Source organism: Pseudopipra pipra, chromosome 10 (genome assembly GCF_036250125.1).
Source record: "Pseudopipra pipra isolate bDixPip1 chromosome 10, bDixPip1.hap1, whole genome shotgun sequence".
Lineage (NCBI taxonomy): Eukaryota > Metazoa > Chordata > Aves > Passeriformes > Pipridae > Pseudopipra > Pseudopipra pipra.
In genome coordinates, this window is record NC_087558.1 from 3,017,673 (window position 1) to 3,039,842 (window position 22,170).

General features: G+C 40.5%; 2 long non-coding RNA genes across 2 annotated transcripts in view; one reads left to right on the top strand and one right to left on the bottom strand.

The window, feature by feature from the left end:
- Positions 1 to 22,170, bottom strand: part of LOC135419436 (uncharacterized) — a 522,870-nt gene that overhangs the window by 49,695 nt on the left and 451,005 nt on the right. The gene's annotated exons all lie outside the window — the stretch shown is intronic.
- Positions 2,699 to 11,233, top strand: LOC135419431 (uncharacterized). Its single transcript, XR_010432985.1, has 2 exons — positions 2,699 to 5,754; positions 10,055 to 11,233. It is a non-coding gene; the product is annotated as an uncharacterized LOC135419431 (long non-coding RNA).

The following is a 22,170-nucleotide window of genomic DNA, read 5'->3' on the forward strand; positions in this document are numbered from 1 at the left end:
CATCATGCAACAAAACATGATTTTTTAAAGTCAGTGGGGAACAAGATAAGAAGAAGCCAAAGCTGTAAGCTTGCCATGGAGAAATGGAGGAGCAGCTTTGCCTTTTTTTTTCCTTTTCCCAAAATAATAGCTCTAATTAGGGAATAAACCCACACCAATGAAAAGTTAATACAAAAGACCAAGGGCTGAAGAATCTTACTTGGGAAAATCAAAATCAAGTGGGCTCAGTTGGGGAAACTGTCATTCCTTTTCAAGGGAAATTAGAGCTTTTGATATTCAAATAGCTGCACAACTCCAGAAATCTTGTATTCCAGCTACCTGGAGCTGTCAGTTGTCCCAGCTGGGTCACCATAGGTGATTTTTACCACTTATATATCTCTTGTTCCCTGATCAGTCTATTTTTCTGCCTATTGTTATACCGGCAACTATTGTAAAATATTCTCAGCTGGGGCAAATAACTCCCTACTCCTTTCCTTTTCAGCTCCCCAAAAAAGATCATCCAGCAGCAGAGCAGAGTTTCTAGGAAGATTTCTACCCAGCTGACACAACAATTTGCAAGGATTTGTTCTTCCCCCCTACACACCTGCCTTTTATTCTTATACCTCATCATAAAAAAAGCTGATTTCCAATTTATGGCACCTAAATCGCAGCCACAAGAGCCTCCTCCTCTCAATGCCCTCAGTTTTATCTGAGAAATTAAAAAGTAGGGAAAAAACTTTTTGCTTCTTGTTGAAAAACATGCACAGATGTTTTTTTACCAAATGTATGGATTAGATGATCCAGTTGTCAGTGGCACACTTTTTTATCAGACTTTTAAGAGTATTGAATGATGAAGATTCAATGTAGGTTTTCTACTCAGTGTTAAAGTTTTCAGAGAGGTACAAATTCCATTTACATATATTGGGGTTCAGGTGCTCAGATTTTTGCAATAATCCAATAAATGTTCAAAATTAGCACTGAAAACTAAGGGAAAGAAAACAACTGTGATGTGTTACCGAAATTATAAAACAGGACTCACAATGGGCATTATAATTGACTGCATGGAGACAATGAACAGCTGAGCTCATATGCCATAAGTTTCCCATTTCAAACTAATCCATAAACTGCTTTTTCAATTCTCTAAAAGCATATAAAAATACCAACAATTCTTTCCAAGTGTCCCCATCAATCCAATAAAAACCTCAGTGGTTGCAAAGGACAACAAATAGCTTTGATACTAAAAACATCCTGTTATTACACTAAAACTGGTTTTGCAATCCCTGTTATAGTGTTTCATGTGCTCTCCTCTCCCCGAGGAAGTTGTGACCAGCACTGCTCTGAGCTTGGTGTCTCCTGCTCTCCCCAGTGAAGACATTCACATGTCCACAGTCATTGTCTTTTAAAGAACTGGTTTTGATGGGGAAGTCTCAAATGGACCAGTTAAAACCAGCATATTTCCCAACTAAGCTGAAATATAAGAAGATGCAGACAGAAGTTGCACAGCTGTAGGAAATCAGTGCAATAAAATTTGATACAACCTTAAGAAGGGGAAGGATTTGGCCAAATTTTTGCCTCATTACATTATGCTTCTAATTGTCCTGTCATCTTACATTCATATCATTTGGCCTCCACCTTCTGTAACAACTAAAAATGTCATTCCTTTAACCCTTGTTTTGCTGTTTCCTCTGGTGCTTTCTACACATTTCCATCCCTGGCATTTATAACCATCACCAGCCTCTGTGCAATGACCTCTGCCTGGGTATGAAAAAAGCATCACAAAATCTTTAAATCCCACCTTGATTTACTCCAGACTTTGTCTGAGTTCCTTTACCATGATGGTAAAGTGGCTCCATACACAAATTCCTGCAGCAGAGACACTCTGGAAATGCCTGATTTCTGGATGCAGATTTCTTTTGTCATTGCACATGGCAAATCCTGGAATTGCTGAGGCTTGGAAATTATCCCAGACAGGGCACACAGGGGAGATTGGGAATCACACACTGAAATCAAACCCCCTACATTTAGAGACAAAGTCTTGGACACAGTCTCTATCCTCTGAAATTGGAAAGAAAAGAGGGGCTCAGCCAATATTATCTGGTAATGTGAAGATAACTGCAGCTAAAAGGGGCTTCCTGTGTCCAGAAAAGAAGCTGATAGATTGGATTATATTGGATTAGGACATGAAGGATTAGTGGAGAGGTGGCCTGGCAGTGCTGCTTTGCTGGTTACATTAACACAAAGACCTTCCCCAAGTACCCCCGTGTTTGCAACCAGGAGTAGTTTGGAGCTCAGTTGTTGGGATTGGCTTTGGACATTTCTGGGCACCCAGAGCTGGAGTTCTGAAGCCTGTGGACAAATTCTCAGGAATTCAGCATGTGCTGTGCAAGGGTGACCAGTGGCTTTACCTCTCTCAGAGACATAACCTCGTAAAATTCTCTCACTCAGCAATTCCAGGATTTGCCATGTGCAATGACAAAAGAAATCTGCATCAAGAAATCAGGCATTTCCAGGGTGTCTCTGCTGCAGGAATTTGTGTATGGAGCCACTTTACCGTCATGGTAGAGGAACTCAAAGTCTGGAGTAAATCAAGATGGGATTTAAAGATTTTGTGATGCTTTTTTCATACCCAGGCAGAGGTCATTGCACAGAGGTTGGTTATGGTTATAAATGCCAGGGATGGAAATGTGTGGAAAGCACCAGAGGAAACAGCAAAACAAGGGTTAAAGGAATGACATTTTTAGTTGTTACAGAAGGTGGAGGCCAAATGATATGAATGTAAGATGACAGGACAATAAACAGAATTAGAAGCATTTTCATGCACCCACATGCCCATGAGCAGGTACTTTTTGCTCTCATTAGGAGAAGTTCTTTCCCCAGAGGCTGGCTGGGCACTGGAACTGGCTCCTCAGAGAAGTGGTCACAGCACCAAGGCTGACAGGGCTCAAGAAACATCTGGACAATGCTCTCAGGCACACGGTGTGGTTTTTGGGCTGTCCTCTACAGTGTCAGTAGTTGGACTCATTGATAATTTTGGGACCCTTCCAACTCAGGGGATTTTATGATTTGACCATCTTTGAAAGGCAGTGCTGGAAGGCATGAAGAGGACAATGTGCACGACCTGCAGGTGTGCCATGGAAATGCTCTTTTCCTGTTTCATGCTCTTTGTAAGACATCTTCCTTAAACCTTGGCACAGCTCTGTCCCCCAAGCTGGAGGTCTGAATCCAAATGCCAACTTGCTCCTCTCCTGGCTAATTGGAACTCGAGCACAGATATTTCACAAGAGGATAATTATGAGCTGGTTTCCCTGCTCTGTTTGTCTCCATTTTTACATTTATAGTGTCTGGTCTGCTCTGCTGAGCTGCCAGTCATCCCCTGGGGACACTCTCTCTTCCTGACAGCTCCTGGGACTGGCTGATTTTCCCTCATCTCCAGAGCTTGCTTTCAGGTCCTCAGGCTGGGACACACCATTTGGAAGCTGGACCTGTGAGCAAGGTGGCTGCTCAGGAAGTGCCTGGTAGTCATGGATCTGCTCATTACCACCCTGGCAGCTGGTTCTGAGCTCGGAGGAACTCAGTGCTAACGAGGGAGCTCATCCTCTGATCCTCTCCTTGCTTGGCTCAGGAGGAGCTGGTGGCTCAATTGCCTCTGGCTCACCTTCATCAACTGCATTTATTCAAGGGTTTTGAGGAGCTGCATGTGAAAGGCTCATGGATGGAGGTTATCACGTGGCTTTGCTTTGCCTACAGACAAGGATTTCATCTTATTAAAGCCAGACTTTGGCTCTGCCTTTTGCACTGAGTGAGGTCTCCCACAGTCCCCAGAAAACAGGAAAAAAATGCTGGACAAAATAATTACTTTTTTTTTCTTTCAATAATCCTGAAAATGAGTCACGACTGACAAGTGTGAGGCAGAAGCATTTGAAGCACTACAATTTCTTTTTCCAGTGTATTTGATATTGAAACAGGGGATGCCACTGTCATTGCAGGAGAGGTTATGAAAGCATTAAAAGGGTTAAGACCTTAGCTCTGCCCGAGGACACTGCTTTTTGCTTTCCTGTGCTGCTCTATCCTATCAGGTTTCTTGCTCCCTCTGGTCAAAATAGTAACTTATATAATTGCCTAATTCATATAAGTTTGCAAGGCAACAAGCAGAATGAAAAATCTTGCGCTCACAAGGCTCGGAAACAGAAAAATACACATAAATCAAATAAGCACCTCAAACACCTGAAGTGACAAGTAGCCACATTGAATTCCTGCACTGCAAGCTGGAAAGGCATGAAACAGAGCAAAAAATGCAAAGCACAAGGCCAAAATGTGCCAGGCAGCCCTTTTAGAAAGCCGTGCACAGCACTGACAGGGGCTGGTTGGCATTAGTGCCCCTCAGCTCTGATTTGTTCCTCAGGTGTAACAGCTGCCCACAGGTTGTGCCCACACGAGTGAATTGAGTGTGACACGGAGCCAGAACACTGTGGTGAGTTGCTTCTTGTACTGATAAATATTTAAGGATAAAGCCTGAGTGCTTGTTCTGCAGCATCTGATCCTTCTCAGTTACAAGAGGTAAAAAAAACAACTTGCAAATTGCTGCCCTTAATGGAAAATTAAAAAAAAAAAAAAAGATGTTGATAAGCTTGTGGTAATGGATCCTGTATTTTGAATTGATTTTTGTTTGTGTATGAAAATGCTTCATCAGTGAGAGAATTTTAAGAGGTTACTCCTCTGAGAGAGGTAAAGCCACTGGTCACCCTTGCACAGCACGTGCTGAATTCCTGAGAACTTGTCCACAGGTTTCAGAACTCCAGCTCTGGCTCCCCAGAAATATCCAAAGCCAATCCCAACAACTGAGCTCCAAACTACTCCTGGTTGCAAACACAAGGTTCTTGGAGAAGGTCTTTGTGTTAACCAGCAAAGCAGCACTGGAAAGTAAAATTCCAGAATTGCTTTTTTTTTTCTTTTTGCTTTTATTTCTGATATCCAGCCCTGTCCCTCCACACAGGTCAGCCGTGAGGGAAGGGAGAACAAAAATGCCCATGGGCCACATTTCAAGGCTTTTTTCTTCGTGGAATTTTATCTAAGAAGAGGGAGAAAACATCTCAGCCCCTCAGAGTTGGAGTGGCTTCTCCCCTCTTCTCTCCTTTAGCGTGAAGTGAGAGATTTACCCAATTCACACCTCGGTGTTGCTAAATAGCAAAATGTCCTGCCTTCAAAATGTTCCATAAGCCCCCAGTCAGCTCCATGACTCTGGAATGAGCAATCACAGCTTTGCCACAACCCCTGCAAATAATATTTGCACAGTTCCCCTGACAAACAAGCACGGGCAGAAAGCATTTACAAACCCTGGCAGTGCTAATTGCTTCTGGGAGCGTCTGGAGATATTTTCTACCTGAAAATATTTGATGTTTTTGATGAAAACTCATATATTGTGGCTCACAGACAACAAGGTAAACATTTCCACTCATTTGCTCTCTGGATTTTGAAATTAAAAAAGGAAAAGAGCCACATCTGTGTTCAGGAGTCCGTTTCCAAGCTCCTTATCCAGCTGTGTTGCCTTCCCTGGCTGGACAGTGTTGATGGAGTAGAGTCAGAAATTTGGGATTTGCTTCTAGAACTTCAAGTGCTAACACCTCATGGGGCATTTGTTGCTTGAAAATTAGGAATTTATGAAGAAAAAAAAAGGGGAGGAGATGGAATTAATTCATTATTTCCTTCTAGGATCACCCTCCATCCTCAATTCTGTAACAAGGTTTGGCTTCTGTGGACCTTTTTCTGTGATTTAAGGTAAAACCTGTGGTGTAAAAGTTGTTTGACCTGCTGTGAATATTCTTTCCTTTCTATAGAAGAGCTCCTCGATCAGAGAATAAAATCCCAGAGTAGGATTTTTTGTGGCAATATCTTTATTGATTCAAAAAAGGAGAAAAATAAAGTAAAGCAATGGCTTTCCACCAGTTTTACCCATGTTTATTTTACATGCCAGGAAATTTCCACTGGTTCAGCAGGAGCAGGAGATATGTTTTGTCTCACTGTAAGTTTGACTTTTATTATTCTGAAATACCCATTCATTTTTCTCAATATGTGAAAGCAAGTTAACAAATGTAAATATATTTTTTTTATTTCTGATTGCTGGTGCGGAGTGAACGTGGGGAAAGCCTGGAAACTGCTGCTATCCAGATTCTGTGGAAAAAACCCAACCCTTTAAAATTCATAGGCTTATGTTTTATGAGATATGAATCCATTCTGTTTCATTATAAACTAGAAGGGAATTTTCATTGGGATCCCAGAAGTGAACCAGGAACAAGATGGAACGGATTCAAAAGGACTGTTTAGGAACCTTGATCTTTTCCATGATCAGATAATGCTGCAGGATGAAACAGGACAAGGAAACCTGGGCAGAAGCCATATTCCACAGCAAATATATTGTGCAGAAATGCACCTTCACTTTGACAGAATCCACATCTGACTTTCTAAATATCTTTGTCAGTGTTCCCATTAAGCTTTTTTAGCTCATAGAAGTTCACCCCAAGAATCATCCTTACTTTTTTAGGTGAGAGTTTTCTAAAATCTTGTATATACTGCATTTCTTATACACTGTGTTTAAGTGTTATACACCTTTGGGGCTGGGATTTGAGGGGAAAATCAGAAAATATTCAGCCTCAGTCAAATCTCTGTTTTTCTGGAATCCTGCCCAGGATTTTGAAAGTGGAATTTCATAAGTAAATATTGGATTGAGTCTGATGAATCCAAAGGATTTTCACCACTGAAGAACTGTCATTGTAGAGGGTGATTTAAGAGCTTTGAATTTTGTTGTCACCCTCAGTGTTATGAAATGCATCTATCCCTGCTCCCAAGATCCCTTCCAGCTGCTCCAAAAAAGAGCAGTTATTATCATCTCCAGGCAAGGTTGGTTTTGTTCCACAGCAGATATTAGAAGGAATCCCATGTAATCAGTCAGAGCACGTGTGGAGAGCAGCGCTGGAGCTGAATTTTTTAGGAAAAGCTGTAAAAAAATTCAAGTGTCACAAATTTTCTTCCTTGTTTCTCGTGTTTCTCCAACTCAGCAAATCAAAACAAATGTAAAAGGGCTCCTGCCATGTTTGCAGCAAGCACTGTGCCTGATACATTCTGAATGTAGGTTAAGAAGGCCAAAAAATAAAAAAAAAGGCAAAATAATTATTATACCTCACAACACACCCTCAGAGTCAACAGCCTGTGAAGAAGTAATTTATGTGGACGTATCAGCGTTGCAAATCTTCAACATCCTTTTTCAAAAAACCCCAATATTTCTTCTAAATTCTCTTCAGATGTGAAGGACTGATCCCCAGGAAAATGCAGAAGGACCTTGAAGTGAAGGGCTGCCGTCATGGCTCGCAGGGATTGGCTCCTCCCAGGTTTTCAGCACAATTATATGCTTATTACTTCGGAAGAGTTGGAAAACAAGCAAGCTGCAGCTTTTAATGAAGCTTTCATAGCAGTGAGGACTATGAAAAAGCATTTAAAGCAGCTCATCTCCTCCTCTATTCAGGCTCCCTTTCATTTCCAGAGGCAGTTGCGAGGAGAAATTTGGATGCTCTCCAGTTTGGGTTTATAAGGAAGCAGAAAAGGAGATAATGGCGGAAGTTTGTGCCTTCTTCCCCTGTGGAAATTTCATCGTCTTCAACGTTTGATCAGATTTTGAGGAACGAAAGACAAAAAAAAAACCAACCCAAAACCAACCCCAAAAACCCGGCAGATATTTCCAATCCTGCATTTTAAAACCTCAAAAGAGCTTTGCAGAGCCTCCCTGCATCCAGAGCTGCTTCAGACTTTTCTTTTATTATTTTGGGGGAGAGGCAGAACAGAACCAGTTACTTATTCCTGCCACCTGATTATAAAATCCTGACTCAGAGCAGCTGAAAGTTGTGCTTACAATGCACAGACATCCATCCCAGCCCTTTGTACTGTCAGGCTGCCACCCTAACAAGCCAGAAATATGTATGTGAGTGGAGAAGACATTCCAGGATCAGAGGAACAGTCAGTTACCACTATATTATTGAGACTGATTCCTTTGTCAGTCCATAAAAACTAAATGTGACCCCAAAGGAGACATTTTTTATTATGGGGACGCAATTTTCTTACCCTTTCATGGGACTGTTTTGATTACCAGCATTATTCACAATTCTCTAATTAGACAGCACAGCATTGGTATGCTGGTTTTTACTCTTCACTTTGGATGCTCACAGGCATTACAGATGCCATGAGAAGGTGCATTTTTGCAATAAGATGGAATAATAATAATCCTTTTCCTTTCTGTTTTTCTGCACAGAGGCCAGTGGGGCACAATATTTTAATATGAGTCTGCTTTAATCCTGTGACCTCACATATGCACTTGAAAAAAAAAAAAGATGAGGTTGAACAATCTGTTCATTTGTTTTTTCCGTTTCAAAGAGCTCGTTTGAAACTTTGGAATCAAAGCTCATATCAGGTTTTATTTCTAAAAGTGCACACAACCCATTAGGTGAAAAAATACAAGTGTTGACATGTGTGAAATTGTTCAAACTCAGGTTCCTGAATTCAGGATCTCACCTCACACTTCAGTGCTCCTGGAAGGTGACCTGGCTTCATGTGCCAACATGGAACTCCCAGCCGGGAAAAGTCTGGGAAAAATGAAGCCATTGCTTTGTAGGTGCCTAAAACTTGACCAAGGGAATTTAAGGGACTTGACTTAAGGGACTGTAACTTTAGTAAGGACATTGTTTGTCGTTTTGTCTATTTATTTCCATAAGAATTGCTGTTCATAGCAGAGTACGAAGACTGAACTTGACAAGAGGAAAAATGTGGAGCATTTCTGGCTTCCCAAAGAGTTTCTGGACAACTGTGAAGAAATCTCATCATGCAGCAACCTATTAATAGCAGAGGGGGTACAAACTACCCCGAATCTTCCTTTTTTTTCCTCAGACTTTGAAGAGTCATAACTCTTTGGCATTTTGAGGGATGTTATGGATCAATTCCCTGCTCAGGATTTCACTTTGCAGGCCCACTACAGCCCTAAATGTCATCTGTGGGGAAGTGATTCCTCTTTGGTTGGTTTGTTTTTCCTCCCTGAAGCCTGTCCATATTTCACTGCTCAGGAGTCAACCAGGGGGTTTTTACAGCAGGTCCAGTGAAGTTCACTTCTCCAGCTACAGCCCAGCTGTAAAATACACAGCAGAGCTTTTTCCTTTTTACTTCCAGGCAATGAGTTTTGGTCATGTCACTTGAACCCACCTAAAAGAAGGAGAAAGAAATGTGTGTTCAGTGAATCTGAGGAGAATTAAGGAGTTACAGAGCCTCAGAAGGATTTTAGGCAGTTTTATATTGCCCAGCTCAGCTCACATTCATATTGTCTGTCTCAGAGCCTGAAATGAGCTGAGCTGTGTGCTGGATAGAGGAAACTACCTCTGCTGACTGATGTATCTGAGCAATCTGGTTTGGATAGGGCTGGATGATACAGAAAAGAGAGGTTTTTAGCTGCAAAGAAGACCAAAATCTAGATTATATTACATTTTTATTATACTATAATACATTTAATGCAAGCAAGAACTAGATAGTGTTAAAACCCCACAATTTGCATGCAGAGGAAAACAAATATTCAGTAAAGAGCTGGGAATTTTGTTACAGTTAAACACTTCCATGGGAACTTAGTTATGTCCAAATTACTGCTTAAACTCGGAGGAGGAAAAACTGCAGCAAGCTGGAAGGTTGTGCTGCAAATGTATCTGCTATTCTAGATAAAAGCATAAAGAATAAACACCTCCTAAATCAGAGTAATTATCCAGTTGTGCCTGGGTTCTGACTACGTGAGGCACTCAAAAACTCTCCCAGGAACCTGAAGACACTCTGAACAAAGTGTTCTGTCAGTGAAGATTTATCTACAGTTTCACCTGATAAGATTTTTCATCTTGTTTTGAGCAGAGCAATTTACTCTCCTCAGCTGTCTTGCATTCATATATGTGGAGAAGAACTGGATTGATTGTCTTCAGGCTTCCTGCAACTAAACTCAGCAAATTAGCTGCTCATGATTCCAGCAAATGACTGCTCTCTTTTTTTTTTTTTTTTTTCCTAGTGCTCCAGGAGTAATTCAACTGCAAAGCTTTGGCCGGGAAGCTGAAAACTTGTTTAGAAACTCCCCAAAGAGGAAAGAGCTGCTGCTATAATTAGTAAAGAGGTGCAGTAATACATAAGATGGTGCTGATAGCTCAGAGAACCCAAAGAAATCGAGCTCTGTTTCTCCTGGTGCCTTTTCTGTAGAGGTGGATCAGCTGGTGTGTGTCACATCCGTGGAATCCCAGAATGGTTTTTAGAAGGCACCTTAAAGCCCATCTCATTCCAACCCCCTGCCCTGGGCAGGGACACCTTCCACTGGACCAGTTTGCTCCAACCTGGCTCTGAACACTTCTAGGGATGGGGCACTTTGAGCAGTAATAACAGCATTCAGTGGTAACATCCAGTTATAGAAAAGAGAAACCCCTTTATTTTCCAAATTAATGCAGTTATCCATGTCTCCCTCAGCCTGGATTAATCCTACACGGCTTTAGAATACAGAAAGAGCAGGAATAAAAAAATTTCAGAAGGCAGATCCACCTTTAATGGAATAAGACACCTTTTACTTCACTCCAGAGAGACTCTCAAGTGCTTCTTCAGTTGAGAGGTCACAATTTGGCATCATGTACCTGAATCCATGTCCAGTTCAGGGGTTAATCCATGTTTTATCCATTATCAGAAAAAGACTGGCTACCTTTTCTCCTTTTGATGTCAAAAATCTGAGACTACAAATCCATTAAAGCCAAAGTGCTGTTAAATTAGAGTTGACTACCAGGGGCTAAAAACCAAACCAAAATAAATGCAAACCCACATTTCTAAGGGGAAATACAGCACATTTCCCACACTTCATGGCAAAACAAGAGTTGTAAAATCCTCAGGGGAGGGTTTGTATCTTCCCATGTGTTTTTAAAAAGCTAAACTTGCATTCCCAGAGGTAATGGGAAAAAAATGTAAAATGTATTATTTGTTCTTCAAATAATAAATACTGGCAATTATCACCGAAGAATAGATGATAAACAATCAATGTCTTTTTTTAGTTTTGCTTTCAGAATGAAATGTTCTTTTCTTTGGAAAGATGTTGTGTATGAACCATTGTATGTTATTGTGTTAATAGATTAACAAGATGTTTTTATAATTGAATTGTTATCACTGTGGGACACAATCTCCACATTATTTAAAATAAATTATATTTTCTTACTTAGTTGTTCTTGATCCCTGTTTGTCTTGTAATTCTACAGTAAAATTACAGAGAAAGAGGTACCATTTGCAATTTTTTGCACTTTTAGATATTAATTCAGTTGAAGTCTTGTCCATTTTGTTAAAAGTATGAAACATTTTGAAATGTTGCCGATGAGTTTATGTTCATGTAAACGAAAACATTTAAATCATTTATGGCAAATGTTTATAGTGATTTAACTGTGGGAGAACTTGTGCCAACAGTTGTCTCAGTGTAAGCTTGGATTAACAGCCTGACAGACTAAAACAAGATTAAACACAAACAGAACTTGGGTGGTGCCTTTTTTCTGTGCTCGCTGGAAAGGCTTTGGTAGAGAAACAAAATCAACCAGAGGATCATAGGATGGTTTAGGTTGGAAAAGACTTGTAAGATCATCAAGTCCAACCATTCCCCAGCACTGCCAAGGCCACCACTAACCCTTGTCCCCAAGGGCCACATCCACAGGGCTTTTAAATCCCTGCAGGGATGGGGATCCACCCCTGCCCCAGGCAGCTGTGCTGGGGCTGGACAGCCCTTTCCAGGAGGAAATTTTCCTCAATATCCAACCTGACCTCCCCTGGTGCAACTTGGGGCCCGTTCTTCTCATCTTGTCACTTGTTCTGTGAGAGAAGAGACTGATCCCCCCTGGCTTCCCCCTCCTGTCAGGGGGTTGCAGAGCCAGAAGGTCCCCCCTGAGCCTCCTTTTCTCCAGGCTGAGCCCCCCCAGCTCCCTCAGCTGCTCCTGCTGCTCCAACCCCTTCCCAGCTTCGTTCCCTTCCCTGGAGTTGCTCCAGCCCCTCAATGTCCTTCTTGTAGTGAGGGGCCCAAAAACATCCCCGGAATTCCAGGTGTGGTCTCAGCAGTGCCAGCACAGGGGTGGTCCCTGCCCTGCTCCCACTGGACACACCCCTGCAGGCACAAGCCTGGGTGCTGTTCCTCATGTAACCATAAATCAGGAGCAAATCCAGCCTCTGGAAATCAGGGCTGAAGCTGAAATTCAATCTGTCAAAGCTCCATTTCTCAGGAGTTTCTTTGTTTCCACCCAGAGACAGTGCTGGGTGGGAGAGGAGCATCTCAGGGTTGGTTCATGCAAAGCCTGTGATGCCTCCACTGTATCTCCAATTCTACCTCAGCTCTCTGGCCTGTTGTGGAATCTTGGACAGCAGCACAGCTGTGGGACATTGGACAAAGCACTTTAATTTTATCTCCTCGTTTTCTTTTCACTCTAACAATTCACTTTCTGCCACTTAGAATAAATTACTTTTTTCATCCAATGACTTTTGGCCGCGGTATGGACTTTTCAACGCAGGTAAGAAATAATAATCCATCATTCCTCAACTCTACCATCTCTGCCAAAAAAAAAAAAAAAGGAAAAAAAAAGTAGAAGAAAAAAGGGAAAAAAAAGCTAATTCCAAGCTGGAAGGAGATGGGAGACTTCAAGGAGTAAATATATCTTCCAGTTCTGAAAATCCTTGCTGCTTTGGCTACACTTCTCTCACCAGCTGAGCTAAAATTGCAGCAGCTGGAAGGTGGTGAGAGCAGGGCAGACATGACCTTACTGACACAGAGGTCCTTGAAATCTGTAAAAAGGAGTGAACTTGAGGGAAAAGTCCCGATTTGCATCAAGAAAACCATATTGAAATGGAGGAGGGAGAGGGAAAGCCCCGGGGCCAGACACTCCCCAGGGCTCACTTTACACTCCCTTGAAAAAAGTTTAACCAGGTTCTGATGCAGCATTTTATTTTTTTTTTCTTTGACTTTTAATTTTTCCAGATCCTTTCTCTGAATATAATTTGTCAGAGCAACTTCTGATGAGTTCTTTCAACACTGAAGGAGGAGAACAAAGCGTTGAGGGCTCTGTGTGAAGCCTCTGGTGTGAGGGACATCCAGACCTGCCCAGTATATTTTGACCATTTCCCTCTCATTTCTCTTCAATCTTATTAATTCCAACTCCCTCTTCTGCTTTTGTCTTTTAAATCTTATTTGTACCATTTTATCCTCGCTGTTCAGGTTTTTTCCCCTTCCATAAAACCCAATAAAATATTAATATGGCATAAAAAAATCTGTCTGTGCTGGGAGTCTCTTGGAACTATTGATGAAGCCATGAATAAATTATGAATCTTTATTTTGCTTGTGGTGTATCAGATTTCACGTGTTCATGATATTTTCTGGGAAATAAGCTTATCCATCAGAGGTTTTGCTTGTTTGTTTGCCTGCTTTTATTTTAGGTAGCCCTTGATTTATTAACCTTTGGAAAAGGTAATGTTGATGTAGTGCTACGTGAAATATAAAAAATTCCATTTGGATCAATTTTTTAGTCTCTCTTTTCTGGAAAAGGAAAAAGGAAAAGAACAACACCCTGCTTATCCCAGAAAAAAAAATCATATTTTTTCATCTTTATGTTGTTGAGCTGCGCCTTCCAGTATTACATTGGCCTAAGGAAAAAAACCTTTCAAATGTGGTGATTTTCACCATTAAAAAAAAGAAAAATCTCCAAACCTTGGGTATTGTAACAGTAATTCTATTTTCTTTGGAAAATATGTCTCTCTTCAGCAGTCTTAATCAAGATTTTTCCTCCAATTACGCACTAATTTGAAAGTTTAAGTGCGGGTTGCTCTTTTTTAAAATTATAATTATGCCTTAGTCTTTAGTGCAAGACTTGCATCAGTGCAAGGCTGATGGCAAAATAAATCTGAAATAGTTTTTCTGGAGATGTTTGCTGGTTTTACTGACAAAGGATCTGCTCATTTGGGCATCCCATTCCTGGGATAATCTAATCAGAGATGGGATTTTTTTATAACATCGATTTTCCAACAATCCATTTAACGGAGGCAAAAGAGAGTTTTGAGTTAAATCTCTGAAACAGAGACAAAGACTGGCTGATGTACAGCTGTCACTTCAGGGGTGATAAGAAACGTAGCTCCTAGCACACACTAAGGAATCACTGCCTATTTAGGCTCTTTAACTTGTGCCTGGTGGGCACAAAGAGTTTAGAATTTAAAATTTCCTGCTCCAGAAATGCAGGTGAAAATCCTGATAAGCTGAACATCAGGAGTTTAGTTTGGAGAAGAAAAGTCTACTTTTTTAATGCAAAGCATATTATGTATTTAGAACAATATGTATTTGGAAAAGCATGCCTGGGAATCCTTAAAAAATCCTTAAAATATTAATATAGGAGTTACAACATTAAGATGCGACATTAATATTTGAAACCTTTTAAAATTCAGTCTGAAAGTTTGGTAACTTCAGAATTGTATTTAAGGCGTATTTTTATTAAATATTTCTCAGGTAAACTGTGTCTTTTTTTAACATGACATGAAGTCCAAAAGCTCAGCAATGGGCATCCAAAGAGGACACAAGTGAAAAGGGGACTGAAATCCATGCAGAGTTTTGGGTTCAGCCAGAAAGGTGAGGGAAAACTGACTCTCAGGTAATTCCCACTATAAAATTCCTGTGAAACCACAAGGCTAAGCAGAATTTAAAGGGAAATAGAGTGTTTGACTCACAGTCCTTTCTGTAGGATATTAATTATAATTACTGAGGCTTAATGACAGTGGACAAACATCACTGTGTGATAGAAATGCAGGGCAGAGGATTTTATTTCTTTCTTCTTTGTTTTAAACAAATTTTACCTGCACGACACATCCAGAGAAGTGTTTTTCCTCCATATATTCTGGTAATATTCAGTTCCTTAAAATACACATCTGGTTAATATATATGTAATTAGAAGGAGAGGGAGAAAAAAGAAAAGGAGAAAGAAGGAGAAGAAGAGGAAGAAGAAGAAGGAGGAGAAGAGGAAGAAGAAGGAGGAGGGGGAGAAGAAGAAGAAAAAGAAGAAGGAGAAGGAGAAGAAGGAGAAGGCCAAGAAGAAGGAGAAGAAGAAGAAGAAAATAATAGCCAGGACTAATTTTCCAAGAGTGTTTCCTATTTTAGGTATGAAGTGTGACCCATGTGAGTCCCTTCTCCCCCAGAATTTAACAGGGTTCGATGCAGCAAACCATTTAAGAATTCTCTTAGAAATAAAGGGATTTTTCTCTACAGATTGGTATCAACATCCACCCCCCATGAAAGGAGGAGTTATGGATAATTACTGTGTAATTGCTAGTACATTCTCAGACCCTTGGGAAAGGGAACAGAGCTGGGGAAGGAGGATCTCCCACCATCCCTCCACCTTGTGACTCTGCTGCCCACCTTCTTCCAGAGCCTATAACTGGATGAATCCATAAAACACTGGCAATAACAATGGAAAATGTCCCTTTGGATGGAGAAAGGAACTCAGAGGAGGGGATGTGGAATGCAGATTAGTTGCCACAATGGCCTGAATGGTGGCACTGAGGGACTTCCATCTAATTAATGTGACAAGTGGCAAATGCAGGTACAAATCAAGCCACAGACACACCTCAAGCAAACACAAGAGGAGCTGCTTTGAAGAGACTCCTTAAACCATTCTGTTCATGACAGAAAATAAAGGATGACGATAAGCCTTGTGTTACCTAAAAAATGAGGTGAATTTGCTGAGCAGGGAGAAAAACCACCCTGTCCTCTTTGCAAGGAGAAATCGCAGGTTTCCAGCTTTTTTCCCCCCCTTTTTTTGGTGGTGAAACGCTCCCTGGAGGAGTGATGGTCATTGCCTCCTGCAGATCTCAGACAAAAGAGGCCGTTGTATCGATCCCTGCTCCTCACTGCAAAGTTATAATTAAAAATAAGTATTAAAGCTGGTTACAGTGTAACCTGGCACTCCGGAGCTGGCTGCGTACAATAAAAATCACATCATGTTCTCCCCGTCAGGAAAAGCCGTCACAGATCCAATTTCCAAGTTCTGCAGTGGTAATTGAAGGCTGCAGGAGGTTGTTCAGCAAAAGTTAAGATTAGGACTTAGCTGAGAACGTGTCAGCAGGAAGCTGCATCTCGTGCAAATTTTGGGGAGGCAGCGCCACAGAACAGGGCTGAAGGTGAGAAGTCCATCACTCTCACACTCAGGAATCAAGAATATTTAAAGTTTACATCAGGCAGTGGATATATCTTGGTTTTGATTAGCAATTATTTAAAAAAAAAAAAGGCATTAATCTTTTATAACGTTAACTTCTGTTCTCTGACAGTTTTTTTGGCTGGGAAGAAGGATGATAACACTGCCAGATGATCTGTCCCTGAGACTGGGAGATCATTCTCTGCAAGTACATAAACAGTATGAATATATATGCCATAAATATATTTATAAATACGGGCAGGATAGTATCTGTTTAAACAGGAAAGGTCAAGTTTAAGCCCTCAGGAATCTCATTGCAGGGAAGGTGAAGCCTGCACTTCTCTCACTGTTTACATGTGCTCACTCCCATTTCACAGTGGAAATTGCCTCCGTTAGAGTTGATTTTATATTTTTCTCGGAACTGGAACGGAGTAATTTTTTAATACATTGAGTTCTCAGACACTGCTGTGCAAGGGTGTTGTACCTTTGAGAAGCATCTCAGTCCTTGTGCAGCCTGTCCTTGACTCCAACACTGCCCCAGAGCCTCGAATTTGCCAAGGTTTGTGCATTTTTTTAAAAAAATGAACAAGGGCACGGTGATCTTATTTAGCTACTGATTTGTGCAGCTGCTGATCTTAAAAAGCTTGAGAGGTAGATGGATGTTGTGAGTTGTACAACACCAAGGCAAAGAAAAGGGGAGCCTGTGAGATTACTGATCAATTTTCTAAAGAATCATCTTGCAGGAGGCCCAGCTGTAAATTGTTTCATATTTCTCTTTAATTTAAGCAAAACCATCTAAGGTGACCCGCTGGCATCTGTCTATGTTGACTTTAATGTATTTTATTGGTCTTTTAGCACTGCTTCTATTGCTCATCAGCTACTCTGAATGCCCCTGTAAAGTTTCCCGAGGAAAATAAAGATGCTTACGGTGGAAATTATTTCCCTCATTTTGAGACACATTACATTTATTAATCTAATGCTGAATCTCCTCAAATTGCTGCTTTGGAAAGAGTGAATGGCAATTTAGGATCTCCTGTGCTGGGTGCTCTGGTTCTTAATGGGACATATCCTGACAGTCAACCCATGCACTGAAAGGAAGAGATAAAACATGGGGGAGAAAAATTATCACCAGGGTCACAAACACAGAGTTGAGGGGAGGGAAGACTTGTTTAAGCTCACCTAAAATAGGCTGTGGCACAGTCAGGTGCTGAACTTGGACGTCAGGCTCTTCATCTCAAGGCCAGGTACACAAAAATCCATCCTCAGACTTACAGTTTCAGCGAAATAAGGATGAAGCTTTTGGGAGAAGTTAGAATAAATTGAGAGAAAACAATAATCTTATAAATGTAATTTTGAAAGTTATTGCAGGTGGGAGAAACATTAAAAAATATCTGTATATTACTTGTGTTGTCTAAACATTTAAAATCAGAGCAGCTTTGATTTCAGAGCACAGAGATCATCTCTCAGCTTCTCGAAAATCTGCTGCCTCAGAGAAGAAAAGAAAAAGTCTCGAAGTTTAAAAACAATAATTGAAGTTTGTTAATTTGCAGCTCGCTGCTTTTGCCTTCAAATAATTGTAATGTAACAGCTCAAGAGGGATGTGTGATAGTTCCTGCAATAATAACACTCATAATGAAGTGATTTGCTTTTGCTATTAATACATCTGAAGAAATCTCAGCATAGCTTTCATAAATGCTTATTGGACTTTTCTATCCATTTCCACAACCCAACACCTGATTATCCCCTTTGTTATTTCCATCAGGCACTAAGAGTATTTCGTGTTACTTAAAAATTGAGGACAACTTTCCTCAGCTGCTTTGAATGGGAAAACTGCCTGTGCTCCCAGTCCCTCGATTACACCCACGAGAATCTCCCTCCCACTTCAAACAATAAAACCCATTTCTGTCAGTGCTGCATTTGTTGAAGCTGCTTCAACAGAGGCAAAATACCCCTTAAGTTAATTTATTTTCTCTTTAGCTTCCGATTCAATTGTAGTTTTTTATAATAAGAGGGAAATCCTGGGTAGGACGAACGGTTTAAATATTTAAATATAGAGATTAAACTAGTTGCTGTAAGCTTAATCTGGAAAAGCCAAGCAGGAAAAATGATAAAGGGAATTAGAAAAGACACAGCAAACAGGAGGGAATTGGAATTAGTGAAGCCAAGGAGCAAAGGTTGGTAACACCCTCCTGTTACAGAAGAATCCACATTGCCTGGGAAGTTTGGTTCTCTGATCAGTGACACCAAAAACCTCAGGTGATTTATTCATAAAGGCTTTGCTTAGCTTTGAAGTCAGAGAGAATTTTCCCTTAGTAAGGGCTTCAAGATGAGACCCCAGATGACAAAAGGCAGCAGATCAAGGAGGGTGCAATAAGTTTGTGAAGTGTGGGACGTCACTTATGCTCATCCAAAGTCATTTCCCTGCCCTCGTCCTCGGCTCTGTGCCAAGGAAAGCAGGGCCTTCCTCGGGAATGAATCACAGCTTTTAAAGTAAAAAGATCATCTTTTGTTCACTGATTTATGGGGAAAAAAATACAAATTCCCCCATGACCAGACTTTAGCTAAATATTCCAATATTTACAGAAAAACATGTAAACCTTGACAGGGAGGTGAGAAAATCGACACCAGCTCCTTCTCTCCCTTTTAAACTCCGAGCAGAGCAGCGAGTCCTCACTTTTATTGGGATTCAAGTATCACTCACAAGCCCTCGAAGAGGAGCAGGACTAGAGGTTTATCACATCAGGATCGTAATGAAGGATCTGTGCTTTCTTCTTGAAAGATCTTGTTAACTCGTTAAGGAGCACTTCTGCTGGGTTCTGTTTTTCTCATGTGCCTGCTGCAATATATACAGGAGAGAGGAACTGAAACACCACTTCACTGCAAAGAAAGCAGGGGGTTTTTTTCCCCTCTTTATTTTCAGGACTCTCAAGGACAATGGGTTATTAGTGGCCTTTCACTCTCCAGGGCAGGAACTTTTCAGGCTTCAGAAATTTTTCCCCTGTTGAGTGAATGCAATCCATTGAATTTCTTTATTACTTTCATGTTGCTAAGGTCTACTTCGATTTCTGAGCAAATAATTAACTGCTACTCAAACCAGGAGAACGAAACTGGAACTGTAACAGTAGCACAAAGAAATCCTCAAATAACCTCAGAATGGCATGAACTGATTTTTTATTTAGCTACCAGTCCTGAAAAATCAAGGCAAATCATTTTGGATTGGCTTTAACAAAAGCATTTTAAACCTTCTTGAACTAAAAAGTAAAATTGATGGCTTTCTTGTGAAATGAAAACCTCCACTTGTTCTGGGCCTCTAAAAGCTTTGAGATTGTTTAATATTAAATATTTTAAGAGATGAATGCATTTCATTTAGTAAAACTTTAAAATTATTAACCTGGGATCTTTTTCTCCCAAAATTTTTTCATCCTTTTTTATTCTGATTAAAAAACCTACAGAAACTGGAAAAGTATTGTATTGGCAACATGAATTGAGCTGTCTCTGTATTTTTGGAAAAGCTATAGGCAAATTTTTGTTTCCAAAGAAAAAGTCTGATCAACAGCCCAGAAAAGCAATGACTGTACGTGCAAGGGAAAAAAAATAATGGTGGTTTTTTGTTATCTCCAAAGATAAAAGGGAAGTAATATATGTTTAATTGTTACCCATGAAAAACATGTGGACTGTTAAACAGAGAGGAGTAATGTTTTTAAGCTGAAGGGGGTGGTAGATGATGGTGCATATCCTCTTATTTTTGTAAAGAGAACGGAGATTGAGCAGTTACCACATGGTTTCACAGAGGGAAAATAGGCTTTTTCACTTGGAGGAGAGAAAAAGAGTATTGGACAAGTGCTGAAGATGCAATTCCCAGCACATCCTGCCTCTTTTGAACATCTCTGGTTTAGTGCCTGCCTGGCTTTGTGTGCCATCCCCACTTACACCCACACACTGGACTGTGAGGCAGCAACTGGCATCTGATGTTCAGAGCAATCATTTTCCTGAAAACTGTGGGAAGGACAAGGCTTTCACTTCACTTAAGCTAAGAAAAAAGTATTTTCAGTCTGTTTTTTCTCTGTTATCTGGAAGTCAGTAACTGAAACGTGCATGGAGAAGAGTAACGAGCTCAAAATCCTCTGGATTGGTACATCTTTATTTCCATATAATTTGAAATGCAAAAGGCACAGAATGTGATATCACAGCCCAAGAAAACAAGACAGTAAACCAGTCACCTCGAAATACAACCCAGGTGAAGCCATCAGCAATGAGTTACCGTGCAAGTGCATCAGGCAAACTGATAATATTTTAAAAAATTCTTACAAAGTTCTTTGTAAAACTGTGAGAGTTCCCTAACAAACCAGGGAGATGTCAACAGCATTTCAATGTGTATGAGGTGGGACAGCAGTTCCAGGAATTAGACCATTAAACCTCTACATTGAGATAATGGAACTGTTAAAAAATGGATGAATGTGGTGCTTTTCCATATGGTTTAGTGGGCAGGGGGTGTTTGGTCAAAGGCTGGACTTGATGATCTTGGAGGACTTTTCCAGCCTTAATGATTCCATGATTCTGTGATATGGGTCACTCAGAACAGGCAAATTCCGTAAATTTTAATGATATTTGCAGCTGTCACAGCAAAAACCTCTTTACTTCACAAAGGTATTTTAACCAAACTACTTTGTAAACCATCAGTTAAATTTGGCTGTTGCATTTTTTCTATTGCATATGGAAGTTCTTAATTGCTCCTGTGGAAAATCTAAAAATAATGGCTATATTTATTGATTTACTTTTTGAAAGTGTTAAATACTTGGGAAATTTCATTCCTTCTATTGTGAAGTTACCCTTGAGCTAATGTTCTGCAAGTCAACTGCAAGAAACTAATAGTGCAGCCAGGGAAAATCAGGTGTATTTATTTCATCTTACTGAAAAGTTTCAAAATATGACCCACAGGAATTCATTTAAATGTCAAAATTGGTATTAAAGAGGGGAAAAAAAAAAGAAAAAAAACCAGTTGAAGAATAAATAAAAGGAAGAAAAGATGTGACATGTCTATTCAGTCCTCACAAACCAGGGTCACCTGTCCTGAAAGCACTACTGTTAGATATTTATTTAATCATATTTGAAAGTCTTTACTTCACAGAAAATCTATATTTTCTGCAATCTACTCTGGCTTTTAGCCATTCTTATTGTTAGCAAATGGAAAGATTGTCCTAATAAGCTCCCTTTGGGATTATTTTATCCTGGCAACACAAAACACTTTACTCAGAAAATTATCCTCAAACCATTTTATTCCTGACGCAGTTTTTTCCAGCCCCACCCTGCAAAATGGGCTCAATTATCCCAATTTCTACCATGTCCAAGCAGAGACATTAAAGAAAATATCAATCATGTCTGGATTGAGGAATTAGGAATGATAAAAGCTGGGGAAAACCACTTGGGCAGGGATGGTGGAGCAGGAGTGGGGTTGGTGGTGATGCTCAGGGTCAAGGGTCAGCTCTCAGAAACCTGGGAGCTGCTGAGGGATCAAACCACTCCAACCTTCTACCTTTTGCAGGATGGCTGCAAATCTCCTGCAGGAAGGGCCTCTGAAGGCCTCGATTTGTCCCAGGGATGGGTTTGATGGATGATGTCCCGTGTCCAGAAACACACACGTAAAACCTCGTTTGACTCTGGATTCTGCTGGTTCTTGTGTGACTCAGAGGGCAACTTTATTGAAAATAAAGTGGAATGAATTAAATCCAGACATGGAGAACGTATTTAAACTTGGGAACAGCAGGGACCATTTTTTCTGGCCTAAATGTTTATCATTAAATTGTCCTCAGAACTATTTTCATTGTCTGGCACCCGACAAGCAAAACCTGATTTTAGTTTCGCTGCAGTTCCCTGCACCAAGGCATCAGCTTCCATCCTCCTAATTACTCCACAATGACATGGACTGTGGATTTTTTGCACCTCAGCCCTCTTTTGT